The sequence below is a fragment of the Columba livia genome, chromosome 12 (genome assembly GCF_036013475.1).
Source record: "Columba livia isolate bColLiv1 breed racing homer chromosome 12, bColLiv1.pat.W.v2, whole genome shotgun sequence".
Lineage (NCBI taxonomy): Eukaryota > Metazoa > Chordata > Aves > Columbiformes > Columbidae > Columba > Columba livia.
The window spans coordinates 16608333-16635532 of NC_088613.1; the positions used below are offsets into that span (position 1 = coordinate 16608333).

General features: G+C 38.4%; 1 protein-coding gene across 11 annotated transcripts in view; it reads left to right on the forward strand.

Moving 5' to 3' along the window:
• The window catches only part of TENM1 (teneurin transmembrane protein 1), an 814857-nt gene that overhangs the window by 477100 nt on the left and 310557 nt on the right, over positions 1-27200 (forward strand). For 3 of the 11 annotated variants that reach the window (XM_065077938.1, XM_065077946.1, XM_065077948.1), the window contains exon 1: positions 16873-17986. The exons of 6 other annotated variants lie outside the window; for them this stretch is intronic. The gene's annotated coding sequence lies outside the window, so the exon portion shown is untranslated. Of the gene's footprint in view, positions 1-16871; positions 17987-27200 lie in introns of those variants that run through there. 2 more of the 11 variants (XM_065077945.1, XM_065077947.1) reach the window with 1 other exon arrangement.

A 27200-nucleotide genomic window follows, 5' to 3' on the forward strand; every position in this document is an offset into this window, starting at 1 on the left:
ATATAAACCATTTTATTTATTGCTCAGTTATTCTATCATGCAGTATAAGAGGAATGTAAATACAGTCCATTTCAACCCTGAGAAGCAGCTTTTACGGATAAGACTGTTGCTATCCGAGCTGGTGGCACACCACGGCTAGAGGTGGGAGGCAGGCACGTTGGTGTGCCAGCTGCACGGCTTCGGTGGCACTTCTGTCTGATGTCAGCATGGTGCTGCTCCTCTGTATTTGAAATGTCCTCTGGATAAAAATTTCCATCACAGCTGTCTTAACCAATTGACGGAATATTCTGTCTGAGGGTGCAGATGTGCAGCTCCCAGCGCAGAGATGGATAGCTTCTATCAGTGCTAGAAGAAAATGAGCCTTTCTCCCAACCATAAACTGAAAGATGTTCTCATGATCAAAGATGAGAATCAATGTTCACCTGTTCTTAGGAAGAAGGAAGGTCCTTTTTTATACTGATTTCCTATTCTGATGTAGACTAAATACCTAAAGCAACACTATTGAGAGTATCACTCTGCCTGGAAATGAATTATAATAGCTCGTGGATATCTTCTTTAGACAGCTATCAGAGAATGATAGCAGGAAATCTTATAATAAGCAGATCAACTTCTGTAGTAAGTTAGAGAATAAAACAGCATATATTTTCAGATGGATAGCTGCCAGTATAAACCTTTCCTTGTCTGTTATGCCTTTTCTTTTGTATATTGCATCAGATAAGAGAAACCCTTTGAAAATATGGAGTAAACGCTACTCAGACTAGCAGAGAACTTGGCAGAGCTATCTTTGGTGACAGTAGAATTGCAAACAGAAGGAACAATACACAGGTTAAATGTAGCCATTCTGGAGAAAACTACAAATCAGCATTATTTTCCAAGAGAAATGCAAACTGCAAAAGAAACCTTTGTTCAGAAGCTGAAGGGAGACGGTGATACGTGCAAGAATTTCATTGAAAAAGTAACCATTGTTTTGGTGAGCTATACAGTTTATTATGCACAGTTTATCAATCTATTAGCCTATCCAGGTCATGACAAATGTGATGTTTGCTTACTCAGAAATACTGCTTTCTGTGCATATTTCAGTGACAAAAGTAATTTTCTTGCCATGTTTCTAGCAGTTAGGCCAACAAAAAAACTAAGGGATTGAACTGAATTTTATTCTGGATATCGGATCAGAAATTTAATTGGTGATTCTTGATGAATTTTTTCCAATTATAGTTAATTCATAGTGGCAGAGTTATACAAAAAATGAAATGGACAATATTTGAGACAATATTATAGAAGAAATAAAATTCTTTTTTAGGGTCCCCATCATGCATATTGACACCCATTTAACTTGAGAACACTGTTCTTCTAAAAACCTATATGGAAACAATGGTCTTAATTTTTCCTTTTAATTCTTTATTTTTGATGTGACACAAAGCGTGTAGTAGCTGTCACATTTGTAAGGATTCTGTCTTATAAGGCTGGTGAAAGCCGGATGCTCATTGGAAAGTGTATAACTACTCTTCCATCACAGACCTTTAAGAGGGGCAGCTATTCCTACATGAACAGTTATCTTGCTATCCCTTTATGGTTCCTGGTTTAAGAACAATTATTAAATCTGTAATTTTTACAATATCCTCATTTTGTAATATATGATCCTCCCATTTTTATATTTAATTTATTGGAATTTTCATCTCAGTTCGTGTGCATGTGGGTAGTAGTGTACAGATGCCAAAGAAAATTTTGCTTGAACTTCATATTTTCTATTATTCTGCTCATTAAGCTTTTCTGCATCTTTTTTTAACATTCTTTCATTAAAAATACATATATATATCATCAGCTGCTTTTAGAACTGTGCCTGACATGTTACTGATCTGAAATGCAAATCCAGGTTTTATGTTGGCATTTTAAAATACGTTGTGTTTCAGAAAGATGGACCCCATTTCAAAGCAGGATATTTCACAATTCAGTCCATCTTTTTGAAGCACCTCTATAGTTATCATGCAAATACACTAATCCTTTATTTAACCATAGAGTTTTTTTCCTTTTTCCAACTTTATCAATTAGTTTTTTCTGTGCAAAGCAGTTATGAATGACTCCCTTGAGCTCGCTGGTGTAGCTTGGGAAAAAGCACATACTTTCTGCCTGGGACTGGAGAAAGATAACTCTAATCTTCACCCCTATCCGACACACTAGATTTTGAACTGGTGTATTTTCCGATGTAAATTGGGAATCTTATCACATTTCTGGAACACTTCCTTCTTTGTTATCCTTTCAGTGTGGAAAATAATTCTTTACAGATGAAGCACATGTGTGTATAATACATTTTATAATACAAATTACAAGAGACAGAATAATGGTTTGAGCTGCTGCTGATTAAAGGCTGCAGTATTAATACCACCTCAGAGGAAAAATAGTTTTCAGTCTTCCACTGTGTCCTAAAATGTATTTTGATCTTATACTTGAAATGTCAGGTTTTGAAGCTGAGCAAAACAATTACTGATTTCTGTTTAGTATCTGGAAATTGTGATGCAAAAGATTGTGAGGGACAGCAGAGAAAAAGGAAGGTTTACCAAAACCAGTGCTACAGTAATCCATGGAACATCTGGTTCCAAATACTGTCCAGCAAACAGCCCGGACAAACAATTTCAGCTGAAATTTTCAGAAATTCACCTCTATTGGCCCTTGATTACTCACCTGCAGACTAGGCTTATTGGTGCTTACTGACGACTTGTTATCTAATTTGTGGATCTAGATTAGTGAAACGAGTGGACGTTGTTTTCTCTCATTCAATGAAGTTGTTCCATTGACTTTACAGAATTTGTATGATTACAATTTTTCTAGCGTTTCACGAAAGAGGAGTAATTTACACTGTAGTAATGTGTTCAGGGATGGTTTACAACAGCATTAAATAAGATGTAGCTTTCTTTAAATGAATTATCAAAAAGAACCAGGAAGAAAAGGCAAAAGAAAAGGGAAAAAAGTAAATAAAATTATGCCTTATGGAAAGAGAAAGCCCTTGATGAAAAGAAAATAAATTTCCAATTCATGGCAACTGTCTGAACAGGAAAACACACTAGAATAAGATGAATCAGAATACCCTAGGCAAAACAGCAAAACGTCCATCTGAAAGCATGTACTACTTGAAGAAGAAAACTCTACTGAAATCAAGAAGCAAGATAAAGAGCTGTAAGAATCAAAGCACGTATTAAGCATGTTAAAATCAACTTACAGAACAGAGATCCTAATTCACAAACAAGTGCATATGTCATTTATCAAAGTGCTCAACAAATACAGTGTATCTTTTAGTGGAAACATTAATGCTCCAAGATGATAGATATGTGGCAGAAAGACAAATATGTGCCAAGGACCCATCAGAATTTCACTTGACTTCCAAAGAGAAAAACCTGACTGGAAAACGGACTGTTACTAAACTGTTGCTGCTGTTTTGATTTTGTTTTTCTCTCCCTCTAGAACTAGCACACAGTAAAATACTGACAAACTGCAGAGACACTTAGGGTTGCAATCACATCTCTAATTTCAGTTGTCTTCTATTTCCATTGCAGTTAAGTTAAAATATGAAGCTAACACATAAACTCTTCAGGACCTTAAAGTATACACCTTAAATTATTAATGAAGTACAAAAATTTGTTTTTCACTGCCATGCCACTTTTAACATAATCACTACCTATCTCACCCTCTGTTGTTAATTCTAAATGAATGTTGTCAAATTACAAAGTGCATATTGTATAATAACAACAGGTTATATTGACAACACTAATACTGTGTGTTAATGAAGTGTTAAATATCCAGAGCTGCCAGCTCCTTGATCCAAGGGGATATGAACATCATTAAATAGATGTGATACACCATTAAATTGAAAAAAGTCTATTGATCTACGCTTGAATACATTTTAAATTTAAATTAAATATATCTTTCTAAATTAAGATATCTAAATAATCTAAAAGGCCAGATATTGGGCTTATGTAATATCTTGGCTTCTGTCTCTCTACATTAATTCCTGTAAACTGTTAATCCTCTTTCTTAAGGGTCCAATCCTCCAAAGTGCTGCATGCTACATAGAAAAGGCTGCACACTCTTGCTTTGTGCCTTGATGATAATAATAGTGTTGAACATTTCGTAAGCTCATGTCTTGAATAATCAAAGTTATTGATATCACTAGCCTTATTCAATATTTAAAATTGCAGTTCAGGAATGTACTCATTTTTCCTGTGAAGAAAGGAATCTGATGAAAGTCTACAGGGCAGTGATGTGCCTCAGAAATCGTTCTTCTGAGATGAATTACTTTTTTGACTGAGTAACTTCAGAAGGCATTCACATCAATATGGTTTATAACATGTGGAAAGGAAAATTGACAAGAATTCTTCGGAAAATAGAGGCAGTACTTCCTCACTACTTCATAAACACTGAAATACACATTCTTTTATTTAAAGATGAGTGAAGGGGTTGATATGTTCCTTGCCATCCAGCCTTTTGAAAGGAATCAATCTTACTGAAAACCACAGAGACGCAAAGGTACTAAATGTAACAGGAAAGGACATTGTTGAGTGTGGACTGTATTGTCACAGAAACGGGGGAGCACATAAGGACAAGCTCTTGCCCATACTGCTTTTAGCAGGTGTCCTTTCTGGGAGATTGCTTAACTCAGCCCATTCCACAACCTGCTCCTTGCCTTTGCTTGTGAAAATGCATTGACATTTGCCCTTCTTATTTCTGCAAGCAGCCACACAAATCCAATAGACTGGGTCCAAGTATGGAAAACAACAGTGTCATAAAGCTTAATTTCAATAACAAGCTTCAGCAGCTCAGAAAATGCACACTCTTCATTCCTCTCACAGTGGAAAGAAGTATCATTTAGCCTCTAACAAGGAAAGAGGTAATGAGTTAAAGATTTAGTGCTTGTGTTTATAGGAGGCTGTGTGAGATTATCAACTAGGGCAGAGTTTGGTTTTGTTTGATGGTTTTTTGAAGTTTTTTCCAGTCACATTTAGAAGTAAGAATTTAAATTTATTTAAAACAGATTGTTGTCAGTTGCTTTTAAAAATAATGGTATATTGGTTCAGAAGAATCTGCCCAGTAAACATTATATATGTATATTCATGCAGCTAAATATAAAAAATATTATTTTCTGAACTTGTAAAAATATTAATTATTACCTTTTCCTCTTCTGTTCTTCCACACAATAACAATAGAGCCTTTTCTCACTCTCATGACATACTTTTCATTAATAGAGATTAAAGTTCTTTGTAAAGGTCAGTGCTGTCCTAACAGAAGAAAAAATCAGTTCTGGAATATGGCCCAATTGCCACACTGGGAGTAGAACCTAATTTGCAGAGACCCCAACTTGGTACCCGTTTCCTGGGTTAGTGATCCCTGAACAGTGACATACGCAGCTTTACTTGTTTTTTGCATTATTCCCACATCATCAGCCGGGAAGAAAGCAGCAGCTGTGGGGCAGGTCAGACTTTTTTCTTCTTCTTTAATTTGCCCTTTACCAAGAGGATTCCAGAACAACTTGCTGTGAGACCTCTCCTGTCCCTCACAGCTGCACCCCAGTTCTGCTCCTCCTGCTTTTAATCTACAGGAAGAATGTCAGCAGTGAATCTCGCGCCAAAAAGGTCGAAAGCGATTGCGTTTAGTTGTAGTTGCTGAGAGGCTTGACCAGCTATTGCATTTACTAGTTTTAAGAATAAATAAATGCCTGTAATTCTTTCTTCTCCATGATCACCGGGAGTCCTATGGAACAGCAGCTCTTTGTGCCTGTGATAGGTTATCTAGCAAAAGGATAATTATCTCCGAGGTCTTCAAAAAAGTTTATTACCTTTTTGCAACAACTTTTGCAAAATTATCAAATAGTTGAGAATTGTGGCAGTTACAGTAATGCAAGATCTGTGAAAGAGGGGAAAAATAATGCATAGAAACCCCCAAAATATAATCTCCAGCTGTAAAAAATTGGTCAGATACATATTGTTTAACTACATTGTATTGCAAAGCACAGAATATTACTGCACTTTGCTATTTATTCTTCCAACTGGGCCTATGTCTCATTATTATTTCTACTCATGAGTCATAGTATTTCTGTATTTTCCTGCTTAGATTGACATATGTCTTTTATTCTCATACAAGGAACTTTTTCTATGCATTTCTACAGACAGGTATTAGTGTCTCTTAAATAGTATATAGGCTTAAGGTCCCATCATCTCTAATTCTACAATTCAAAGCTATCGGAGCTGCTTTGCTGTATGTGCATTCTATTTGTAGATCACAAGATGCGTAGTAATAATTCCACACTACGTTACAGCTTCCTATTATATATATATATATATATATATGTATGTGTGTGTGTGTGCTTGTCAGTTTGCAGACAGCTAAATTGCACATAATTCACTCATTTATATATGGCCCTTTCAGCCAGTCACTAGTTTCTATATCAAATATTATGCTGTATTGTTTCAAACTGATTCTCCTCTTCTCATCCAATATACAAACAACATAAAAAGGCGTGAGGGAACTCCATGGTATTTTAGTTCTCATTCACATGAGAATGATTATGTTTCTTATCCATTCTTGTATAGTGAAAATTAAAGATTTTGCAATTAGGATGAATAACACAAACATTAAAATTTATCTCAGCTATAGGAAAATTCTAAGTTTAACATACTGTCCCATATCTCCACACTTTATTTAGTCAAGTTTACATACTTAATACATTTACCCAAAGGCAATTGCAGATTTACGTTATATTCTGCTTTCTTGAAGTACCTGCTTGTCTACAAAGTGCTACTGATAAAAATTATATATCAAATAAATGAGGTGGATGTCAGAAACCTATAAATAATGAATTAAATGCTTGTATACTCATAAATATTACAGAAAAGACCAATAGTTTCCAAAAGTGTATTTCCCCTATAACTTCTTACTTAAACCACAAAGGCCTGATGCTGTTTAGTAGACTGAATTATATATATCTCTATTTATAATTACTCCAGCTATTAACCTTTTCTGCAGTTTCTCTCTTTGGTGATATACTGTACTAGAAATTCCATACAAGATTACCTTGCAGAAAATATGGTGTTACGTAAATGCCCCATGCATATTTTATAATCACTTTTAATTTATTTATTTTGAGTCTGATTCTCTCCAGTCTGGTACTGGTGGTGTCTTACCTGTGCAAGATGGATACAAACTAGACCAAAACAGAACTTTCTGATCACTTAATACAAATATGCTTTATTTTTTTAATGGAAGTGCGTTATATAGGTCCCATAGGGTTGCGGCAGGTCAGAAGCTAAGTTTTGGAGTAATGTGTGGCAAAAGTTGCTGTCATACCTAAGGCGCTAAGTCACTGTATAACAAAATTAGCAAGTCTTGTTCATCCTGAGCCAATTATTGCCCAAGGAGACGTGTAGATTTGGTGTTTATATATATATATATATATATATGTGCATACACAAGGATTTCTGCAGGTGATCAAGATTTCTGCATCCAGATCTCTAAATGGGTTGTTTTTGAAGAAGCTGCATCAGAAGGTTGTGCACCAGCTGAGGACAGGCAGTAAATGGGTGCTCATTAGCGCTGCATTAGCATTGGAAAACTGCAGCACTTTACAAAAGCCTGCCAGAACACAGCCCAATCTGGGCTGCTAAAATGGATGCACATGTAATTGTGATTTGTCATCCATTCAAAACCCAAAAAAAAAAAGAAAGAGATTAAATTATCTAACTTTTTCACAGAAACTACTCCTGAAAAAGCCAAACACAATGTTGTTACACTGTTACAGCTTAAAACATATCTGCGTACAAAAGCTTAAACTCAAAACAATAGTTTTAAAGATATTTTATACCATTATTCTGTTACTTAATATTTTAAACTTTTAGAACAGTGGGTTAATGTCTACAGGGATTTCAAAAGTCAAAACTGACAGTACATATTTAACTATCATAACCACCCAGCAATTATGTTCAGCTTCTGCATTCTCATCCAACTAGCCTTGCAATCTAGGAACTTCTCTGCATATTGGGATTTCTGTAGAAGTTAGCATTAATGAAATAGAGTTTTAAATTTCCCTAGGCTCAATCTAGACATAAAGAATATAAATGTAAATTAGCAGTGAAGAACTAGCAGCCTTGAATACTAACACTCACATCACATTACTTTTAGTTAAAAACGTACCAAGGAAGGGGGAAGGCAGCCTTCTGCACCTGTCACCCCCAAACTGCATTGATGATTATCAGAATATTTCTGTAATGGTCTATATGCTACAACACTTTAAGACTCAGGCACCTTCCAATCACAGATTGATAGTCTGTCTCATAAATAATGGCTTTCCAATTCCGTTCTGTCTTCAAGACGGCCCCTGAAAAAAATTATCTTAAAAAACAGTTATAGAACAGTTAAAAAAAAAATAGTTATAGAACAAATGTAGCCACAACATTCTTCTTGTTTTGCTTTTTACTGGCATGACAAATCTTGCTAATGAATTGCTTTTTCCTGACATTCATATGGCCCCCTACAGTATTTATTTTCATTGCATTGTGTTTTCTACAATTGCGGGTGATCACAATCTTTGCTTTAGTTGACTCTGCATCCCCCTCGTCACTGCCAGCGTGTTCTGCTGGTAAGCAAGTGAAAATAATATAAATTGTGAGAATATTAACCTTGCATATGTGCTATTATTAGCTTCAAACTATTGGTATGGCTAATACCAAAATACCAATTCTATTTATAAAAACTGACATTTGTATACTTAAGAACTGCTCCTTTTAAAAGTTTTCACAGTGATTAAACGTTCATTATTGTTATGACCAGTTACATATTTTAATTCTTTGCCTACTCAGAATAGCTGATCTCTTCCAACTTATGTTGAGGGCAGTGATACAAACAAGAAGACAGTAATTCACTGGAAGGGTAATTATGATATAAGCTCTACTTTTTGAAGTCAAGTGAAGTGCTGAAAAGATTTTTGTATTTTCTGTGGCTATTCAGGACTATTATCTCATTGGAAGAATGTGTTGAATCAGTTGAAAGGTTCTGTTTTGTTTTAAAGTTGCCCAGAATAGTTTGTTATAAATATAGTGATTGTGAAGGTTTTATATGTAAGTATTTTTACCTGATTTTCTTTGGGTGTAACAAAAAAAGTGATGGCTCATATAATCATAAAATAACTTTTAAGTTGGAAGGGATCTCAAGAAGTGTTTGGTCTAACTCCCACTTGGAGCCTGGTCCTTTCAAGTTTGACTATTCCCAAAGATGGAGAACCCATAACCTCTCCAGGCAACCTGCTCTAGTATTTGATGGCCCCAAGGTGAAAACATTTCTCCTAATACCTGATGGGAATTTCTCACGTCCCAGTGTGTGTCTGTTGCCTCCTGTCCTGTCCCAACTTGCTGAACTCATTCCAGAAAGTCCATGTCCTTCTTGTACTGGGGAACCCCAAACCACACACCAGATGTGGTGTCAGAAGCAGCACGGGAAGGCAAGGGGTGACCTCATACATGCAGGATACGGCCTGCTCCTCTCTTGTCCTTTACTGCAGGGATGCTTTGCTCACTCTCGTTCTGTTTGCTCATCAGGATCCTCAGGCGTTTGCTGCTTTCTCTCCTTGGCTCCGTACTATACAGGTGTGTGACACTATTGCATTCGCAATACTGAGTTCTCCCTTATTGAACTTAGGAGGTTCCTGTGAGCCCTGGTCTGTGCACAGACCACTCACCACAATTCGGCATTATCCACAGACTTGCTGAGTGTGCGCTCTCGCCCATTGTTCAAGCTGTTCATAAAGACATTAAATGTTCTTTGGACATGAACGTGCAATAATAAGATAAAGAATCTGGCAGGTAACTACACAGATGAGTGTGTGTTTCTGTTTTTTTCTGACACAAACTGTATGAATTGACAATATTTTAAAAGATGAACACCCAGCACTTCTTCTCAATGGATCTTGAATAAATAAGTATATGCAGATTTTCTGGAATATCTGCATGACAACTATGCAAAACCTTAAAAATGTTTGTGTTTTGAATTGCGGTGTCTTAACTAACTATGTCAAGAAAAGTACATTAACCAGTTTCACTCTAAATTATTGGCCTGAAGATTTTGCAGGAGCCATGTGATAGATTTCGATAACAAATATAAAACTGAAAGAAAAATGGAGTTCCATTGTAAAAAAAAATCCAAAATTCTCTATTTGCTACAGTGTAAGTAGTACTAAAGGATGAAGACATCGAAGACAACTTTCTGCACTGAATTTGAGATTTTTCCATAAATATTCCAGAAATTTGCCCTTTTACAGGTTGTGTCCTAAGTTTTGGGTTGGTGTTTGGTTGGGTTTTTTAGCCTGATAGAAGACATATTTTTAGCACAGCATCCTTTTCTGTGTTCCTTGTCAATGTTCTGACAGTTTCAACCCCTCAGTTCTGAAGACAGTTCATTGTCTTCCTATCAAGGGAATTTTGGGGACAGGTTTTGAAGTTGCTAGTGAACGGTAACAAACCAGGACTGCATCACTCCTGATTACCTGTGTTATAGGACAATTAGGACACTAACTTAGGCCATAAATTTCATTGCAGTTTCTTACTAAACTGGAAGTGAACAAGAAAATTCAAGGCATCACCATTTTCAGTGAGACACCTCTTAAAAATCATTTGGTTTAAAAGCATTTGACATCATTTAAAGGACATTTTTTTGCAAGGTTGCCTCCTAGGAAGCACTTGGGAGCCTAAGTAAAATTTGAATGTTTATGTTTTAAAGCACTTTTAATGCAAGAAATCTGTGTATAATTATCTCTAATTAGTCATCTCTTCCACTGAGATTTATACTAAGCACTTAGTTTTTATCTTCTCTACAGTAGCTATATCCCAGGCTACTTTAACAACTAGGACTGTCTGACAAGCTGATGTCTGGTTGAGATTTCAAACTCATCTGATTCCATTTTACCTGTTGCTTTAGGACATTTCTTAATGAGGCCATAGTTACTTTCATGTCTAATTAAACTGAAGATATTAAGATATTTAGGTCTTGGTTTTGTATATTTTCCTAAGGGAAAAAAGTAAATACCTGAGCAACAGAGATCAGCAAAAATAAAAGAAAGAAGAAAAGCAGCAGGAACATAAGGGAGTATTATGTAATAAAAGGGAACATGAAAAGGCAGAAGCAGGTTGGGTCATGATCCTTCATAAAGTGTGTTCACTTTCAAAGGCCTCAAAAAATACTGCACTGTAAGTCAGGCTTTTTTTTCTCTAGCACAATAATTCTGTAATTATCAGATGAACCTGAAGAGAAATATGGAAGAAGGGACTTTGTCTTCATACTATAAACTATATTTAAAAAAATATCCTTATTATTATTTCCTTCCCATGCAATACATCATACTGTAGGTTAACCATGAGGTTGATGAAACAATGGATTCAAAATATTCTATGTAGCATGCCTTTGTTTTTTATGTTCCTTATCTCCTTCAGTGTCAGCTTTCAATTCAGTGAGAAGTTTTATTATTATTTTATTTAGGAAAGAAACGATCCCTGCTACTTGGAAGTTCAATCGCTCTGCAAAAGTGCTTTAACTTACTTCTACTCTAATGGGCAAGCTGACAGACTCAAACCTCTTTTAGCATGTATTCTTATTCAGGAATTAACATTTTCATTGAATATTTTTCAACAATTATTTTTAAAAGTCATCTTTCTTAGTAAAAGAGTTTTTAAAATCTTCTAGTTCAGATGCACCTTTCTGCAGTACCAAAGGACTTCCTGCTAAGAGGAGGAAAGCATTTAAACCGATCAGTTCCCATCTCCAGCTCTTTTCAGTTATCCAGGAGTATACTTAATTATATATTTCACATATTCATTTCATATGTTGTTTTTTGGGGTTTTTGTTACTTCTTTCCTAAGAACTGAAAAACATGGGTTTTTTCCTTTTCTTTCTTGACCTAGAATTCATTTTTCTTTGAGTCTTGAAGGGAATCTGCAACTACAACCAGTCTGTTTGGAAGAATTAAAACCAAAACAATGAAGAAAATCTTTCTCTCTGCCAATTGGAACTGGAGTTTTTTCAGTTTACCAAAATAAAAACCAGAGTTTCGCTTTAAACAAAATGTTTTATCTTAATGGATATTATTTCTTAGAATAAATGTAAGGAAAATTCAATATCTGGTACACCAGCTGCACATGAGCTACCATCACCCAAGCAGGGCAGGTTAACTGGGGAAGCAGAGAACCGGTACTGGTGACAGGAGCGTTAGCACCACCTTGTGTTCATGTGATAGGAAAATAAGCAAGTAACACCCCTCCCCAGCCATTAAAATTGAAATACTTTTCCGTTCTCTCTACTGCAGATTAACGAGGGAGCCATATTTGTAGAAAAGGTGCCTTTTTTAGATTAATTGATTCATCCAGATAGATGGGAAATTATCAGGAAACAAGTTTGCAGTTTCGGTCAACACGCCAGGCAGCGGTCACGGCACACAAACAGCCTGAGAGCTGCCAGATTTTTGGCAGGCATCTTGGAACGAGGTAGTTTAGAGGTGAATTTTGAAACAAGGTTTGCAATTATTTACAGGAGTTCTTTCTGAATGTGAGAGATGACACTGTAAAAGCTGTGGAAGTCTGTTCTTTGAAAATTTAAGAAGTGAGGAAAGGACACAGGCATCATGCAATGATGGAAAGCCTTGGAGAGAGAGTCAATATCGTATGTTTGTATTATTTTTTCATAGCGTGTAAACATGGCACAAGGCAGCTTTGCTTTCCTCAGCCTTTTGCCACGGTAGGAACTCTTCTGTAAACAAATCTATTTCTGGAATATTTCTCACCAAGATGACTACCAAAATACAATGGTTTTTATTTCTTTTTCAAAATGATCACATTCTCTTTAGTAATTTTCTTGGTTCTTGGGGTACACTTTCTGAAAAGTGATATCCTATCAGAAATTGCTATTCTCTCTTAGCTCTACTACACGACGTACAGCACCTGGCAGAAAGTCTGGGGCAAAACCCATTCATACAGGAGTGCAATTTCATATATGTTTTTTCTATATCCATGTGTATTTAACCTAGCTTCATGAAATTCAGCTCTTCTCAGTGAGAAGGAAATAGAAGAACAACTTTCCCTGCTTTCTGGACCCTTCTTTTGGTCTTTCACACCTCACTTTCGCCTTCCTAACTTTTTACAGATTTGAATACTTCCAGACTAAGGCAAGTCTGTGCCTGTGTCTCGCTTCAGTGGAATGTATCAATTACCAGTTCGGTAGCAACATAACTAGAAAAATATGTAACTATAAAAAATGATCCTGATTTTCCTTTACATTTAACTTAGCGTAGTGATTTGTGCCTTGTCAAAGTGAATATGCATTGGGTGCAGCTAGACTTCCGTTGTTACATTTTGATCATGTTTTACATCCACACCTCACATGCACCTACATCAGATTAATGTAAGGTATCATTTTAAAAAATAGCAGCATTTCAAAACCACTGTGCACGACTCTGATGGATCAGTCTCACCAGTTTTATTAAGTATATATAACTATAAATAACTGGATTTAAAAAATAATTTAAACTTTTAGAGTATAGTTGGGATCCCTTGTTGGTGTACACAAGAACTTCCTCAAAAGTGTCCTTTTGGAGTCTGACAGTGTCGCAAATGTCCTTATTGTTTTTCTGTCTGTTACGTACAGGGAAGGGCAATATTATTAGTGCTGCTCAGTCCTTTCTGGCACTTTGTGGCAGGCAGCTGGGATCTGAATGTCCCTCGTATTTCGGTACTTTCCTATCACTATTAAGGGACTTGGCGTAAAAATTTCATCTCCTTTTTGAAATAGTTTTCTCATAGTCTGTTGAAGAGACCAAAACAAGCTAGTCAACCCTTTTATTTCAGATAAATTATGTTAGAAAGCTTAATCAGCACTGGGATCTGGCTGATTTCCTGCCTCTGTGTTTTGAAGCCTGTTAACCGTGCAGAGGAGCAATTTCCACAAATGGCACACCAACCAACCAACCAACCAACCACTTAAATTATTTAGGAAAGTATCTTCTCCTGTCTTACAGTTGTCCAGTAAAAAGTCTCGTAAATGAGGAAAATTCCCCAAAATTTCAGAGAAGTTTTTTGAGGACTTCATCTGATTCAAAGCATTAGAGGCAAAAAGATAAAGTTTCAGCATCATTCTCAGAAGCACAGGCTGACAGAACTCTGCTAAACAGGGTGATACCCTACACCAGGTGGGTGGAAAAGATCCTACTCAGCAGTGAGACCAGCAGCTGTGTCTCAGGTCTCAACAGAGAATGTTGCAATGCAGGCAACAATCTCTATTCCCACTGGAGGCACAAGAATAATTTAAAATCAGTGCTTCAGCATAACTCAGTTACCAGTTAAAAAAAAAGCCAACAAATCACTCAGGAGGCTCTTTAGAACTTGAGCTAGCCAAAAGGTGTCAAGCAAGTCCTTAGCATCAGTTCTGCATTCCCTAGTATTGCAACTGCGCACCAGTGATACCGTTCCTTGCCACGTACAGAGAGTGCAGGGAGCTGTAATGCTATATAAGCCTGCATGTGCTTTCACTCAAAAAAAATCCATTTGGCACCAGCGTATTTAGCAATATTTTACCTCCTGCTTTCTTCTAAGCATACTTGATTGAGAAATCTGACAGTCAGAAGTTGTTTTTTTTTTTTTGGTCAATGCACTTCTGGTATTTGGTACATTTAGGTTTGATAAGCATAAGGGCTCTTGTTGCCAGTTAGAAAAATCTGTACCTGTTTGTTCTACTGGGGTAATTCCTCTAAAAGAAACACTCTCATTATTCAATGGGTCTTGTCTCACATTGGAATCTGCTCCTAGTTCTGCTGGAAAATGCATATAATACATCTGAAGTTTCACACCTTCCTATTTGTCTTTCTCATGGACTGATGTGTAATAGCTGCATGGCACTACAAGCAGACCTTTTTGGTTTCCCTAACCGCAACTCACCAGGGAGCATTCCATGGGTATCTGAAATTACCATATATACCAGGTACTCCACTTCAAATCTGACAACAATTTTCCACTATTGAGTTTATTAAGTCGGGCTTATTTATCTCAGCAGTGGTTGAAGAGACAAAGGTAGTGCTGAATGTCCATCTCCACCAGTCATCTTTATATGTCTTCCCTTGAGGAGGCTACCATGCTGTTATGTGGTAATGGCTACAACAGACAATTACTTAGCGTTCCAAGCAGAAGCATTAATCATAATGTGTGACCTTTGTCAGCTAAAACAGGCCAATATTTACTTGAGTATCATGGTATCTTAAAACCCAGAATCTAGACTGGTCAGCTATCTTGGTTTATATTTCTGTGACTAGTACATCAAATTCATTCTGGACCTTTTTTGGTTTTTGGTTTTGAACTACTTCCATGTTCAACCTATGCTGTCTAATTTTTGTGTTAATGAAAAGCAAATGTTAAAGTCTATCCAGAGAGAGAAGAAACCAAAACAACCATGTCTCCCGGGAAAGAACATTTACTCTTTACTCTGGGCTCAGAATAGTTCATGACTGATCTATATTGCCGAAGAATTATTCCACCTACCAGAACTATGTCACAAACATTTGAGAGAAACTTTTGAGAGTGGACTATTCTGACTTCAAAGAATTGATTTTGGTGAAGCTTGCTTAATGGTTTCAAGATTCGTGAGAAATGTCTTCAGTTTTGTTGCTTCTGGCCTTCCTAAAAAAGTAACGTATAGTCAGTAGTTCAATACTTTCTTCCTGATGCATAGGATGCATTTAATCCAAGGAAGATAGAAAGAAAGGACTTCCTAAAGGACTCTGTATTTACCTCAGGATCTTTACAGCTGTGTTTGTTTTAGGGAGAGGCAGATTTAGGTTTCTGGAGTATTGCTGAAAGGATATTTCATTCTGAAGAACTAGACAGAGTTCTTAATCTTAAAAAATCTTTAAAAATCTGTAGAACAGAAGGAAATAATTACCTAAGGTTTAGAAAGGAAGATATAATACATAACAGTATTTTGTCATTCACGTAAGCAGCAATTTTGATGCTAGATTTGAAAACTTTACCATTTTTGTGGTTCCTCGTCTTTCTTCTCATCTTCCCATCCTTGTTTTTTCAAAGAAGCTGACTTTAGAATTACTGAAACCTCTCAACTTTTTTCAGAATTGGGTTGCAGCCTGCATGAACTGGGTAGACACATCTCCATTGCTTCACAGGTATACACATACTAATACTAATGTACATGTTTTGGAAAAGGAATTGTATTTTGGGCCAATTCCTTCATCATCTTTGCAATGATGTTCAGTGAGGCTCCCTAAAAACCAATCACTTTGGCAGGAAATAATTTGGAATATCAAAGGTCTATTTATAAATGTTTTTTACCTGAGGAACCAAGAAAAAGTGATTTCTGGTGGGCACCTGAATTTTATTTCTGATAGAGCAAGCTCAAGGCAGGGTTGTCTCTAAGAGCAAATGTTGAAAACAACAGAAAAGCTCCGTATTAGCAGCCAGTATATTAGAATCACAGATGGTCTTACCTAATTTATTCTTTTTTTATTTATGCACTGCAAGACATACAGGCAAAACTATAATTTATCTTTACTTAACAGCCAGTTCTTAAGATGTTTTGTTTCTACAAGATGTGCTTTTCCCCAAATATTTTGTAAACAGCACAAACTAACTCTCTAAATGAAATGTGCCCTGGGGCACGGTACAGAGAAACTCGACTTCGGGTGGTCTACGCAGAAACTTGCGAAGAAATAACAGGAATTGTGAATTATACACTTCCCCCCCCCCCCCCCCCCCCCCCCCAGTGTGTTCCTGTTGCTGAAGGCACAGGCTAAATAATGTAAACAGACACAGTGATTTTAAGGAATGGATAGATACAGGTATGCATGGCAGCTGAAACTAGGATGGAGGGAGACAGCAGAGCTGGGTCCAGCCTGAGGCACACCTTCCCCAGTTCCTTGGATTCTTCAGTACAACAAAATCTTAACAAAAAACTGCAGATGTAGCTGTTAATGAAAAAGCAGGTTCTAATCATCTTTACACCTTTGTATGCACTCTTGAGGATACACAGTGTACAAATTTTGAAATTACAGAGATATCACCAGAAGATGAAGTTCCCCTGCAGCAAAACCCGAGACTGGTAGTGCAGGTGGCCACAGGAGATCCCACCTTAGTAAGCTCAGCTCGTTGAAGGAAAGCGTTTGAAGCACAATCTCTAAATCAACAGCTCTATCCTAAGCCTTGATTCCACTATCAGTGCTACTTCCTCGGCGAAGTAAATTATTTAGAGGGATAGATTCTGCGTTATTTCCAAACCCAGAGGACCGACAATGGGTTTTTCACTTTCCTCCCCTTCCCTGGGCCAGCGCCGGCGACCTGGCCCTGCGAGGCCGGGCAGCTCCTCTCGCTCAGGTGGGCGCAGCGGCCTCTCCGACCCTGCCGAAAGCTGCCCGGCTGAGGGCTCAGCCTCCGCACCCGCCCCGGCGCCCGTTTCACCGCCCGCGGTGGCAGCCGGTGCGAGGCGACTTGAGGCGCGGCGGCTGGTAACGCGCCTGCGCAGATCTCTCGGGCATGCTCATTAACAGAGAAGGAGCCGAAAAGGGGGGAAAAAAAAAAAAGAAAAAAAAAAAAAAAAAAGCAGCTCAGGCTGCGAGCGGCGCCGCTGACACTACAGCCGCCGGAGAGGAGCGGCAGCAGCAGCAGCGCAGGGGCTGCGCCGAGCCCGGCCCCGCTGCCCCTCGCTCCTTGGCTTTTCGCAGCCTGACGCGCCGCCGCCGGTAGCTGCGGGTCGAGCCGCGCCAGCAGGAGCGGGCGCCGTCCCCTCAGCGAGGCGGAGGGGCTGGGGCGGGCTGCGGGGGAGCCGCCGGCAGCGGAATGTGGATTTATATTCGCCCGCGCCGCAGCCGCCGGGGAGCAGGGCGCGGACACCGCACCTAGAGGCGATGGGAGAAGCCGTCGGCGGAGCTGAGCCGGGTCGCTGCTGAAAGTTCAGCCGGTGGCTGCGCTCGGTAAGTTTGCTGGGGAGACGGGCGCGGCGCCGCGGGCGCCCCGAACTTCGCTTCTTGCGGGGGACGGCGGCCGTGCCGGGGCAGCGAGGGGGTGCCCGGCACCGCTAGGGTACCCTGCCCCGCCGGAGCGGCAGCCACCGGGCGCTCTCGGAGGGTTTTTGGTGGATGCCTTTGGGTGTGTACGTGCGTCTACATGTATGCTACGAGGCAGTGGAGCCCGGCGGGCGGACGGTGCCTCCGAGCGGTGTGTGCCGGTGTGCGGGCACCTCACCGCTGGCCGTGCCGCTGAGGGAGCCCGCTGCCCCTGCGCCTGTGAGCGGAGCTGGCGCCGTCGCCCAGCACAGATGCTGCGTCCGTAGCTGTGCGGAGGACTGAGGCATTGCCTCTCCTCCCGTTCGTAGGGTTCTCCTTCGCCCGTGGTTGCAGCGCGCCCGTCGCACTCGAGCAAGCGGACCGGGTGAGTCGGCGCGGCGTGGGGCTCTGCCCGCCCGGCCGGGGTGCTGTCCCCCCGGGCGGCAACCGCTCTCGGTCTCCGGCTGCTGCCGCTGAGGCGGAGTGGGGCGGTGGCGGCTGGTGTGCGCGGTTCTGCGCGGAGTACGGCGGCGGGGAAAGGCGGGGCGCGCTTGGGGGGCCGCCGCCCGCCCCCGCGGGGCGCCCCGGCGCGGCGCTTGGCTCCGGCTCCGCGCTGGCGCTGCGGGAGCGCCCGGCCCGCTCAAGTGAAAAGCCGCATCCCCAGGGCGCGCAGGGGTGAGGCGGGTCTGGCGGGGCAGTGGCACCGCGCTCTCCCCGCCAGTGTTTGGGCGCTGCCTTGTTTCTGGCTGATGCTCAGGCTTAATCTGTTAAATGTATATTTAGTATATTGTCTCCCTGCTGTCTATGGGATCTGGTAATCTCTAGTGTAAGGCAAGGCGCATATATAATACTCTGCTTCTGCTGCTTTCAACCGTTATTTTCTTAAATACCTTAGAGTAAAAGCTGTACTGATGCTTTAGGCTTGGTTGGTGAATGTTTAGACTGGCCGTTGGTATGGTTGTGGTACGTAGAGAGGTCCCTGCATCTTGAGTGTTAACTCCATGATCTTACTGTGTTAAATGTCAATGTGTTTCCTTTAGCCGATGTGGGGTTTACACGTTCTAATTCTCAAACCAAAGGCAAGAACTTCTCCCACCCCTCTCTGTTCTTTGGCTTAAATACGTGAAACCTTTTCAAACTGTATAATATCTTAGTGATAGTCTTCTCATTGATTGTGATCATAATATCTAAATGCTGTAGATACCCATCTTGATCGTGCTGATGCTTCTCTGATCATTAACGAGTCAGATACGCTGTGATATGGAAATAAATACCAGCTGTCCGTGTGGTGGGGCAAGCATCTCAAACATCTGCTCTAGCTCCAAATGTTTTTGCAGTTACAAAACCCCACTGCTGCTAGTGCCTGTATTTTGGCTGCTAATTGTGAAGCTGAGGGTAGAGCAATCTGCTATTTAAGATATGGTATTCCTGGTATTGTAGAGAACACTTTGTGAATCACAAATAACAAGATACACTGTAGTGGGGACAGAGCTATCCATCAGAAGGTGAGACATAGCCCAATAGTTTTTCTGCTTTCCTGTCCATAGTTTCTTTTGAAAGCTTATTTTATGCATGACTTGTAGGGCTATAGGTTAATTTCAAAATGCTTCTCTTTGGATGAAATATAAGGTTGTTAATAAACTAATTGCTGTTTTCACTATAGATAGCATATATTGATAATATAAAATCATCAGAAGTTGTTAGTGTATTTTTAATGCAACTGTGTGTTGAGGGGGGGAGGTGGATTGTTTCAAGAAGTCAAATCTTATAACAGCATGGGGATTTAGGAACCTTTGTGGGTGTTGCCTTTTTTCATTATATCACAGTTTTGTTCCAAGGAATGATTAGAAGTTTTCCGAATAACACGTTCCCAATAGGTTTTGTTCTATGAATGTCTGATCTTTAAAAAGAAACAAGAAACTGCATTTCAAATACTTAAGTCAAAATCTTTTATTTTAAAGAGAAATGTGCTTTCCATTTGCCAAATTTTTAACGTTTAAATGACACATATAAATAAAAAAAACTAAAAAGTCTTATTAAAAGCACCTCTTAAGAATGTGGGCATGCAAATTACTACTCTTAACATCTCAAGTAGTCAGTGTTGGAAGTAAATGAATATATTGTATTGATAGCTTACGTGTAAAAAAAGCTATTGAAATGTATTCAGAAAAGCAATGTCATGTGAGAAAAGATGTAGCATAGGAAATCTGTTATTTTTCCTTTGATGTGGCATCGTAATTTAAAATGCTAGTTTTTAAAACTGAAGAAACTACATGGTTGCTCACACATGTACCCGTAGTCACGTGTGTATGGAGGCACGCAACATTTTTGCTCTGCAGTAAAGGCATAGGAATAGATAAGCGTATACCTTCTTCTCTTCATTGTGGTAGGAAATTCTGGGGATTGGCACTGGTGTTAATTGGAGCAGGCAGGACATTAGCCCCTTGTGATTTGTGAGGTCTAGGTGGTATGAATTTAATTTTAAATGAATTTTAATCTGAAAAATGTAAGAAGAATAATGCCACTAAATTTATAATTATCTCAGGGCTTTGATTATGGAAACACAGTCTTCTCCACTTGGTTGGGAATAATTTTTGTTCCCATTTCCCAGACTGGGAGAACGGCGTGCCCTTTCTTTGTTCAGTCGCAATGACAGGCAATGTCTCATGATGACTGTAGTGGCACTAGAGTTTAAAATGTTTGAGAGACCAAATATTAAATTAGTGATGGCACTGTGTCTGATATTTGGGAATTTCTGCTTTCTTGTCTGCTACTTGCACATCTAGATTTGTCTGTCGATTACCTTTCACAATTTCAGCGCAACTCAGTTCAACACCGTGTAACTGTAAAAAGCATCCAGTCAAAGAGACTTTAGTTGCGCTGGTTACGTCTTCCTAGTATGTAACGTTCTACCTGGGCGTTGCTCTGTAGTGAGTACTCTGACAATATATTTAGGGCTAAATAAAGCCGAAAACATGCAGTGGTCTTGGTGGTGTTCTCTCTCTTAAATGGGGTCTCAGAGGTCTTAAGAGCAGGATATGTTATGGCTGTCCTTCATGACTTATAGAAATACATACACATACATTAAAACATGACTATAAGTAGGATTTTCTAATGAGAACTAGTCTTTTCTGAAACTTCTTTCAGTAAAATATTGAGGATACCCAAAAATTCAACTCTACGAAATCTTACTAAATATCCAGTAGACTAATCTATACTCAGAAAACAAGTTAATTTCTTTCCTATTGTATTTACTTTTTAAGCAAAATATTTATGTTCTGAAAGCTGATTAAAAGATAATTAAGCTACGCCTTTGTTTTTGTTTCTACTACTGTGTCTGTCATACAAATTTGAACTTCAGTATATTGAGTATATTATTGAATATAAGTATTCCTTGTTTGTTTTCACTTTGTTGCAGTGAACTGTTTTACTCTATTTAAAAGAACAAAAATCATATATATTTGATATTAATCTCCTTGGCTGAACCTACTATGTGAAACCAATGTTTTATTGTTTTCTATTTTCTAGTACAGAATTCTCGTTTCTGAGTTTTAGAAAATGAGTAGTATAAGGTTGGAGGGAAAAGATCACTTCCAGTTTAATGTGTTGTCTGTAAGTATGTTGAAATTAAAATGACTGTATTGAATGGACCTCAGCACTGGCTTGTTGCTTTGGAAGCCTTTACTCAGCAGTGCTTATTTTCTGTAGTCTTAATGAGCAATTACTGCACTCTTCCAGTTCATAGCCTCTTTTAAGTAGACAGTGCTGCTTGTTCCAAATTATAGATGTATCTTGCTGGTTTGCCTGTAGGCTGCTGGTATTTCTGGTGTTTTGGTTTGTTTGTTTTCCTGAATGCAGACAGGTGTTTGCTAGGGGTTATGAAGAGACCCTAATCTCTCTTCTTTTTATTTTATTTTATTTTATTTTATTTTTATTTTTCTCCCTTCCCATAGACAAGCCATTTGGGGTTTTAGGTATAGCCTTCTGCTTTTAGACTGTGTATGCATGTGTGTCTCACCTGTACATCTCTTTCTATCTATGTGGACTTCAAGCTTAAATAACTGACAACATTTTGACATATTTTAAAGAATTCATATTTCCATTATGGAAGTGTTGGGTTTTAAATCTGAAGAGGGTTGTGAGCAAATGATCCCTTCTGTAGCTCCATTTTAGGACTGTAGGTAGATTTGGAACACTGTTTTGGATGACTGGATTTACCAGTGCTCTGATCCCATGGAAACTGGTTCCAAAAGGTGGTAGTGGAGTGGTGAGTATGATGGAGCTTTCACGTAGTGGTTGGAGGAGTGAGACTTTCTTGTCCATTTTTGTGGAGTAAGAAAGATTTATGGAAGTTGTGTTGCTTATCTGAAAAAAACACAGATACCTTTTTTTTAAAAAAAGAAAAAAAACAAGCAGGCAAGTAAGCTACTTTTCTCATAGCACGTGGTTTTGTTCCAGAAGACGCTTTCTTTTTCAGCAGCTCTGATGTGTGATGATTTTTCTGATTCAGCTGTGTTTTGTTTTTGAGTTCACTTCTTCCACAAGACACTGGCCAGCTACTGGATTAGGGAGGTGTCACTCAGAAAGAAACAATGCAGAAGCAGCCTTGCTCATTGTGGGCTTCCTGATGGTCTGGATAAAATCCTTCCTGCTTGTTCCCATAAGCCATCCTCAGCAGGAATATCTATTACTGCTCACATACACGTTTCCTCTCTCAAATTCTGTATTCCACGCATGTGCCACTAACCACAGAGCCTTTCCCACCTCTGAAGTCCATGCTGCTTTCCTATAGACAGCTACTTCTGGTGCCCCTTTATCACTAAACTGTTTCTTGCTCCAGCCTACTTATGTGTTTTTCTGACTTTGTTCTCTGCCCCACGCAGCAGTTTTTCCTCTTCCTTTTCACATTCCCCATACTCCCACTTTTGCACAGCTCTTAGCCCTTATTCCTCACAACATTTGAGAACCATTCATTCTTTCATAGCCACCTGATGTGCTTTACAAACCATCACAAATAAATATCCTTCACCTCCTATACATCTAGGTTATAGATGCACCTATGAGCTGATGTTTGTTTCTTTTCATTTTTCTCAGTTTCTCCCCCAGTTCTTTCCTCAGAGCTCTCATTTCATCCAAAATTTTGTCTGCTTTTCTGCAGAGTATCAGAGTATCATAATGTTGTGCCTTTCTGTTTTGTGAAGTCCAGCAAACTGAAATTCATGCAATTCTGCTTTCAGCTGCTTTTTCACAACTTTGATCTTACCCATCACCAGCCTCCTCTTTATAGTCTGTCCCAGAGCCAAGCCTTTCTCCACCATCTCTTTCCTCTTTGTTTTTATCCAGATCTGAGTATGGAAAGGAAATAGCACCCTTCTTGCATTTTTTACCAGGGAAGTGCCACATACCAGGTTCTCTAACATTGGGTTAGTGTTGAATTGAGAACTCTATGGTTTTGTGAACTTTATTCTTGATTTCCCTTTCTCTCTTCTCTTTATTAGTACCTTGGCTGCTACAAGCAAATTCCAACCTTCTCCTATAAAATACAAATAATTCTCTTTGATGTAGAGCCCACACTGTGCCCTCAACTAGTAAAACAGCATTTAAATGCATATCTTAACATATTTTTGTTGTTTAAGTTTGTATTATTAACTGCTTTTAAGTGACAAAGATCTGGTTGTAGGTGTAGTGACTGGTATTGCTGCTGCTGCTTCTTGTAATATAGGTAGACAGCTAGTTACAAAAAAAAAACCCTTATAGTCAGAGTTTGTACCTAGAGCTTTCCTAGGCTAGGACAAGATGGATTTTACAGCATGTAGGCTAGCTATTATAATTTTACCAGCAAAGGTGTCCTTTTTTGTACAAAACAGAATTTTGGTCATTGGAGTTTTTAGGTTAATAGGTGTCTTGGAACTGTCTTGGATACAGAGTATCTTCAAAACTTATTCTGTGTATTATTGTAAAAGAGGTTTCTTGTGCTTGCCCGTCTGATTTGATGTCCGCAAATGGTGGTGTTCCTTATCTGCACGAAGCATTTTCATGCATGTTTGCTAGAACATGAGAGCTAACATCACTTGCAGTGCAATTATAGCATGATAACATTTGGAGGTTTATAAACCCATTAGCTGTACTATGGATTTCCATAAATTCCATAAATTTCAATAAATCAGAGTTACCATGGAGTGAGCATCTTTAAAGAGTACAAGAGCAAATCTTAGTAGTAAGCAGTTATTTTAGTTATTAAAAAAAAAAAAAACAGAAAATGCAGCATGTGAAGCTGAGTGTGGGAACTTCTGCTACTCATTGTTTGAAACTTGCAGAACGGTTTTGAGAACAAATGTTTTGGTGATGCCTATTAAATAAAGCATTAACTGAGAGGAAATGGACCAATTTCTCACAGATGTAAATAGGTGTATTTCCACCTATATGGTAAATGCCACTATATGCCATATTTCCACCTACCTGGAAAAATGCCACTGATTTCATCAGTGAAGCCATAGCAAGTGGTTCAGCAGAGGAGCTGATCCTGATTTTCTTGCCGAATTAGCTGTTTGAGCATTGAACGAGAGGAAAGGGATAAGATGTCTTTCATCTGAACTTCTGTGAGAGTAGGTGGATAGCCATCATTTCCATGACTCTTATCTCTGCAGACATACTGGAGGGAGGAGTTAACATGAACATATTCACCTATAATTTAATTGTGCAACCTTTTAGTATTTCGTTAATACACTTTATTTAAAGTTACAATGTCTTTAGAAACGTTAGGTTAAATTGGCTGCTTAGATTAAGAGACTTTTAACTCTATAAAGCACAATGATTTTACTTCTGGTCAGCAGCTTTAGCAATCACCATAAAATATACTAATAGTTTTAATTTCAACAGACTAAGTCACCAGTTGATAAGTAGTCAATATTAAGAAGACATTTCATTTTAATATTGCTCATATTCAGTTACTAATATATTTGTAGTTGATTATGAGTTACAAAATTGAATTTTGAAATCATAAAGCTTATATGAGCTGTATTGAACTGCTCTGAGCGATTCATAGTGAGTCTTCTAGAGCAGCAGCTACAGACCGTGAGAAATTGGTTTATATGTTGATGTTACCATTCCCAAATGCAAACCTGTAATGTGCAAGAGGTTACTATAAATTACTGTACTGCTATTTTGAGACTTCATTTAGATAATACATTAACAAGGTCAATGCTATTAGCAATTGAGTTATGTTGGGTTTTCTTGCTTGGCAATTTGCTTTTTTTTTATATGTTAAGCATGGAAGCTGCAGGGTTTGGTTTTGTTTTTAGTAAAAATAAGGGGTAGAAAACAAGACCTGACTTATGCACTTACCTCCAGATCAGAGAAATAACTATTCAGTTCATATGGTGAAACAAGATGCCTTGTTTTCTCCTTTTTTTTGGTTTGTTTTTGTTTTGTATGCTTTGTTACTGATGTCTTCTCTGGACAATGCAAACATCGTCCATCTTTAAAGACCTTATGGAGAGAGAGGTGGAATTGGCATCCTATGTCCAATACCATCTCTTTATCTTAGAACTGAGAATAGGACTAAAACCAGGAATGACCTGAAGTTTATTTCATGAACAAGTTAAGAAATTGTGACTGAGAAACACATTGGGTGATGTAAAATGAAAAATTCTAAAGCATTAAAACAAGATTTCTCTTAGCCCATTTCTAAAGAAGAAACATTGTTTTGACATGAACAAAGAATGAAATAAATTGCCAAATTCTGTCAGAATTTACAGGTTGGTTTGTTTGTTTCTAATCAGTGCCAAACAACATTATTTAGTGATGAAACAATTCAACTAAAAGATTGCCGGGTTCAGACTCTCAACCCAATTTTGTGATAGTACATAATACAGCTTTAAAATGAATCTCCTAGGTATTGATATATGTGTTTTATTCTTACTACAAAATGTATTTACTGCCTGCATATGTATGTACATGAGCTGTTACCACATCTAGTGTGTGGTAACCCGTGTGTGGTAATCTAATGGAATTGTAGCAAACTATAGCTTGTAAATCAGCATCACAACAGTTATTTTCATGGAAACTTTTCTAAGCTTCTCAGGACCTAACTAACTGAAGCCCATCAGAGGAGTCTTAGTAAGTGGATATATTATAATACTAAAAAATATTTTATAATTATTAGTAATTGCTGTGAAAATGTTGATCAGTATAATAAAAAAAAGGAAAAGAAAAAAAACTAGTACTTCTGTATGTGACACCATTTATTTTTGCTGTGCAACTGAATCATTGAGAGTGAGTTTCATTTCATTTTTTTGAAGTCTACTTTTTTGTTTTAGAAGTATTACCCTTGAAATGACGAACAAGTGAAAACAGTTGTGTGAGACCAAGCAGACTTTAATATAGTTTTGCTTTCACTCTAAAGGCCCAATCCTGATCCCACTGACTTGAGTTACAGGATTTTTTGCCTTCAAAATTACTGAAAATAGGATAAAATCAGACTGTAGTTTAGCAGAGATTGGTCTAAGCAATTTGCCAAGATTTTTGTGTTCCTCTCCTAAGGACATTCTCTTTTTATCACAATTTGTGAATATAAAACCCATGCAGAAGTTAACTTTAAATATGTAAAAATAATAAGGGGAATTTTATTGTTGTTGATTTCAGTGTTTGACTATAGTCCTTTGGTTCAGAAATAAAATACCATGTTTAGATTAAAAATAAAAAATTATCAGGTGAACACGTATTAAAGTGATTCTATTGTTCCCCTATAGAAGTTGATTTGTTTTTATGGTCTATTGATATGGAAAGTTTACAACAGGTTATCCAGTCTGTCATTCAATGCTAGCGCTATGCTTATGTGTCTGTGATGCCCTTTTGTAATGGACACGACTAAATGGAGATCCCTCTAGAGAATGAAAAGCTCTGATTGTTGCTTCAGTCTAGGTAGCGTGCACGTCCCTGGATCTGTGGTGACAGACTGATCAACCAGCTACCGACATATCAACTTTTCTGGTAATTCTGCCAGACCAGCAGGGTGTTGTTGAGTGCTTTTACATCTTCACAGTTTTTCAGTGATGCTCACCAAGAGCTCCATCTTCATTTTACTAAGTAGATACTTGTTTCGAAAGGTTGAGCATCTTGCTGAAGCACTGATAAGCAGCAT